A 6,000-nucleotide genomic window follows, 5' to 3' on the forward strand; every position below is an offset into this window, starting at 1 on the left:
GTAGCAAACTAATTGAACCTGGGGGGGTGGGGGGGGGGGCAGTGCTCATGAAAACCATAGATTTCCAGCCCCCTTTCAGAAGTCCGGTGACAGCCTGGACTTGGGATTGACATCTGAAATGGCAAGAGTGGGGACCTGAACCCCTAACCTGTGGGATCGGATACTGTCTCCAGGTGTACAGAGTCAGATATGAGGGAAATTGTAGGACATCCGACTGGTGTTTGAGAATTGCCTGGTGTGGGGAACACCCCCTGCAACACGCGCGCCCGCGCGAGCGCACACACACACGCGCGCACACACACTTTTGGCGGCCAGAAGTGTTCAGTGCTGTTACTGCAGAGGAAACATACAGGAGTGGTTTTTTTTTTTGGTTTTTTTTTTTTTTTTTTTTTTAGAACTAGAGTAGCTCTTAAAAAAAAAGAACTGGGTAGCTCTAAGGTCTGGTCCTCGCTCTAGTCCTTTCATGCTCTTTTTTCTGCAAATTCTCTTGATTTTAACTACCATCGGTTTGCTCATGTGTTTCAAATTCATCCCTTCAGTATGTATGGCTCCATGTCTGGGCAGCCCCGGGAATCTTAAACTCACACTGATCTCCCCTTTTTCCTTCCTAAACCTACTCCCTCCTTTCTCTTCCCTCTCAGTCGAAGGCAGAAACTCAGAAGCTATCTTTGACTCCTCCCCCTCCCTCACTTCCCATCAGGCAGGCAGTTGCCAAGCGCTGACATTTTATTTAACCTCTTGGTAATTCCCAAACCCGGAGGCAACTCTGCATCTCTGTAACCACTGCCCTACTTCAAACCCTAGTCGTCCCTGGCCCGGGCTACTGCCCACACCTTGCTAGCTGGCCTCCCCGCCGTGGGCCTGTCGGCCTGACATCCACCCTCCGTACAGGCGCCAGAAAGGGTCTTTCTAAAACATGCACCAGAGCGTGCCCCCCTCCTGCTTAAAACCCCTCAACAACTTAGAGCAATGGTGCTTACTCACTCTTTCTTGAGTCACAGGCCTCTTTGAAAACCTGATGAATGCAATTCACCTGCTCTCCCCAACAAACAACGAAACACACCCCCCCACACCCACACACCCTGATGAGGAATACAATGGATCAGTGAATTCCGTCCAGAGACTCTTGGTCTACACTGTAAAGTCCAGGTCCCTCGTCCCATCAGGACGCCATTTACACATCACACACTGAGCCTCTGGCAACCCAGAAGTTTTTTTTAAAGCTGTCCCCTGAACAGTCTTCAGACTACGTTCTGAATCACAGCTTTTCAAAGGATAGTTACTCTACCCTGGAGGCCTTATACTTTGTGTCTCCGCCACCCAGGACGGAAGACAGCTTTTCCATCCACTGCATGTTTCTTACCGCCGGTCCCTTTCTCTGCCGCCCTGTTTGCCTGGACTGTCCTCCTCCACCCCTTTCCCAGTCAACTCTTCCTTATCTTTCTAGTCACGGCTCTGGCATGACCTCCACTTGGAAGCCTGGCCTTCTTTTCTCAGTCTGGGTTACAGGCCCCATCTCTGCGCAGAGCTCCAAAATCGAACTGCAATTCTCCTTCTATATAGGCCTGACCTTTTCCCGCCAATGCCCCCAACGTCAGACTGTGAGCTCTTTGAGAGCAGGAACCAATACTATGCGGGACTTAATACAAGTCCGAGATATGGACGGTGCTCTAAAGTGTCTAAGAAGGGAAGGAGGAAAATCCTGTGACTCTAAATCCTAATGATTTCTTTAGACTTCAGATACCGCTCTTTCTGCAAAGCACATGCCTACCAAGGAATGCATCCAATGATGAAGGAGTAAGATACTGCTTATCTCCTCTTTACAGATGAGGAACTCAAGTGCGGAGAAATTCCCTGCCTGAGTAAAGAACACGTTTCCTAACTGTCTTGTTAGTCCTAATATATCTGCATTGCCTCCAAGAACAGAATCCCTAACATTAGGAAAATCATAACTCAAGCAGCAAAGCATGTGAAGCCTGAATTCAGTGAATATCTTATAATCAAAACACAACAGCCTAGATAAATAATGACAATATCCTGTTTTAGTATAGACTGTAAATAATTTTTTGGAGGACATTTGACTTCTAATGACAGCAGTGAAAAAATGTTTTACTGTTTAACCTTAAAAATAACAATAGTTCCTCTTTTAGGATCTTATGCAATTCCTCTAGCCACAAAAGAACACTGTGTGTGTGTACTTTATATTATTTTTAAATTTCCTCCACATGTGTTGGTACCCATAGAACAGAATTGCATGATTCAAATTAACGACCATCAATGAGTTCTGCAAAGGCTTTTACCACTTGAGGACCACTGATGGTATTAGAATCAAAGGGGACCTGAACATCAGACCACCAGGTCCGGTGTCCCATCTAAGCCATAGGAGGTATCAACCAAATGTAATGAAGTCACCTAAGTGTAAATCTCATATAGCCCCCAAAAGAGAGAAAAAGCTTTAGCCCCATGACGATGGCTACCTAGCTAAGAAGTGGCTAAGGCTGTTTTGGAAGTCATGGAAAAATCTTAAGTTCACACTGTCACCTGATGAAAGCCAAAAAACTCTACTCAGACAAAATGTCTACAGTGAGATTCACAAGAGTCTGTTATTTGAAGGCTAGAGCAGGGTGGCAAGCCCAAGGAAAGCAAATGATAAAGCAGGCTAAGCTAATTCTCAGCCCCTCATACCCCCTTCTCCAAATTCTTACTCCTATTCTCTGCAAGATCCCTTTCAAAATCAAGAAAAATGATACAATACCATACTTTTGAAGTTCTTTGCTTTTTGTCAAATCAGAATCTTTACCCAAAGATGAAGACAGCGTCAGGTGGGAGAGAGTCAGCAAGATTGTTACCTTGAACACTGAATGTCAGGGGCTCTTGTCACGCTGCTTGCCTAGTTTCGTTCAAGAATGACAAGATGACAGGAACAAAAAGGACAGGGGAGAATGTGCTGGCATTAAGCCTTCCTGTGAGCTCCCCAAGGGAGCAAAGATGTTCTCTGGGAGCAAAGTGAGGTCGATACACTTTGTTCAAAGAACCATTTAGAAAATGTCTTCTTCTCAAGCCTTAAAACATGGCCATATTGAGGGGCACCTGGGTGGCGCAGTCGGTTAAGCGTCCGACTTCAGCCAGGTCACGATCTCGCGGTCCGTGAGTTCGAGCCCCGCGTCGGGCTCTGGGCTGATGGCTCAGAGCCTGGAGCCTGTTTCCGATTCTGTGTCTCCCTCTCTCTCTGCCCCTCCCCCGTTCATGCTCTGTCTCTCTCTGTCCCAAAAATAAATAAACGTTGAAAAAAAAAAAATTAAAAAAAAAAAAAACAAAAACATGGCCATATTGAACTCTGGAACAGTCCATTAGTTTAATTTTCAATGCGAGAGCAGTTTCTTTCCCACAACCATTAAATATAGTATATCTACGTTTAAGTAGTTTTGGGGGACAAAAGTCTTGAGGTTTCCATTCTAACCTGGTTAAAGTTTCTTTCATTGAAGGATGCTATGTTTTCATCTATAGATAGCGATCCTTAACCACTGTGTGGGAAGGTTTATCTGAGAGCCAGCTTTGTGCTGCAGGGCTTTTCCTGGGGAAAGGCACTGACCGAGCATTTCTTAAAAAGAACAGAATTAGCTATTTATATGTAATAAGTTCCTCCAGCCTTGATCTCTGGCATCCTTATACCCCTAGTGCCCAGCACGGAAATAAGTGCTCAATAAAAGTTTATCAAATAAAAAAATGTTTTTCTTTCTCATACACGCTCCCTTGACTAATAACTAAGAATCCCTGAAAGTGCCCTTTTTGTTATAAAAAGTAGAGCCACTCTTTAATGGAAGGAAAAGAGTTCACAAGTCAACCTAAAAGGATGATTTACTATGGGTAGACGCGAAGTACCCAAGAAGAAACGAACGGCCGATCTAAATTTGTATGACGGCAACAATTAGAACCAGAGTTTTAGAATCAAAGGGGACCTGAACATCAGGCCATCAGGTCTGGTGTCCCATCTAATCCAAACCTGTCTTTGCCCGGCATCCACATCTGCCTCCACCTGCTCCTGAAACATCCCCCCTCAGGCTGACAGTTCACAAGAAGGCAAATAAAGCAAAAAGAACAGAAAGGGCAACGGATGGCAATAAAATGTGTAATTCGAGGCTCTGACCACGACTTTTCGGACACGAATGAAAGAGACAGCATCGTACTTCTTGAACTATTGGAATCCCCCCTCCTTGTACCCAGTATCCACGAAGCCATGGGAAGCACGTTTCCAATCTTTAAATCCTACTCAGAAAGCTTCATCAGTATTCACGAGGTAGAACTTTACAATCTAAGGGAAATGGGAATCACATCTTCTGATTCAAGGAATTTAAAGTTTTTAAATAGTTTAAAGTCATCCCATGCAGTTTCTCACTTTATGCTCCTTTATTCAAGAAAATCTGTAACACCAGCGAGTGGCAGAGATGTGAGGAACTGGAACTTCCAAAAGCTGCCAGCGGGAGTGTTAAATCAGAAGGGCCACTTCGGAAAACTGATGGTGTCTACCAGAATTGAATATATGCCTTTCCCTGGGATCTGGGAGTTGTACTGGTGGGCATCATCCTAAGAGAAATGAGTGTTTAGGTCCACCAAAAACACGTAAAAGAATGTTCACAGCAGTGTCGCTCCTAATTATACAAAATTGGAAACAGCCTAGATGTTCTTCAACAACAGAATGGGTAAATAAATTGTAGAGTATATTCATATTTAGGAAGAGCACTCAGCAGTTAAAACACACCCCCCCCCGCACCCCACACACAAACCATTGCTACTGAGAACAAGATTGAATCTCCTAATCACAATATTGAATAAAAGAAGCTGGATTTAAAGGAGTATGCAGGATGATTTGGTTTACACGCAGTTCAAAAACAGGCAAAGCCATGGTATTAGAAGTCAGAATCGAGGCTACCTCTGGGGGATATTGACTGAGAGGGGGCGGGGCTAGAATTGTTCTATATCTATATCCAAGGGTATGTGGGTACATACACATATAAACACTAATGGAACTGTACTGTTGGGATGTGCGCATATTCGTGCATGCAGATTATACCTCATTTAGAAGAATCTGGAAAGAGATGTAGAAATCTCTGAGACTGTTCCTAAATATAAAGGAACTCAGTGCAGCTTGAATACAGCTGCAAGTACTGATCTTCGTCCTTCCAGAAAGCCTCTGAATGCTACTGACAAATTCACTTACTCCTTAACATCACACGCAACAGAGAGCCGACTCTGGAAAACATATTGTACGATACATTTGAAATGTACATATTGACCGATTCGCAAAGATAAATGTTTAAGAAACGCAAAATGTCTGTGCTCCCAGTCTTTTCTCCCTTATGTTCCATTTCCTACTCGATAATTCTGAGTTAATTTTTACCAAAAGCCATTGGAAGTAATTCCTGCACGTCTCTAATGAAAATTACTTTACGTCCCACTGAGATTTCAAGTTAGAATGCTGGAATTCCGGAGCTGGAGGAGACACACAGGGCACCCTCACAGGGCAGAGGGGGACGCCAGGACGGGATCGGTGGGTGCCAGTCCCAAGGTTGCTGGACCAGACAGGGGCCCAAGGCTCCCGGGCTCCTCAGCCTCCCAGAAACGTCTCTCTCCTTCACCCTGAACTCGACTCGACCCTCTCATCTTTCCAAATCGATGAGGTGGCTCTAAAGGGGATTTTTTTTTTTTTCGTCTTTCTTTCTTGCATTGCCAGCTGCGCGCTACCCAGCAGATTATTTGGGAACAGTCAGCTGAGTCCTTGAAAACCCCCTTGGGGCTTAATGCCGGGATAAAAAAGATAAAAAAAACCAAGTACAGGAGGCACGGACCGCTGATATTCTCATATGTAAATCCTGCTTGTATAACATTCCCGAAGCGGCGATTCGCTGATCCCACCGAAATTCGGCAGGGGTGGGGGTCGTTACTCGGGATGACTAGCTCCGGGGGAGGACGGCGGGCGCCTTTCCTCCTCCGAGCGCACTC

General features: G+C 45.0%; 1 protein-coding gene across 1 annotated transcript in view; it reads right to left on the reverse strand.

The window, feature by feature from the left end:
- FLT3 (fms related receptor tyrosine kinase 3) overlaps positions 1 to 6,000 on the reverse strand; it is a 77,539-nt gene that overhangs the window by 70,937 nt on the left and 602 nt on the right. The window lies entirely within an intron of this gene.

Source organism: Herpailurus yagouaroundi, unplaced genomic scaffold (assembly GCF_014898765.1).
Source record: "Herpailurus yagouaroundi ecotype Mexico unplaced genomic scaffold, PumYag 197, whole genome shotgun sequence".
NCBI classification, from domain to species: domain Eukaryota; kingdom Metazoa; phylum Chordata; class Mammalia; order Carnivora; family Felidae; genus Herpailurus; species Herpailurus yagouaroundi.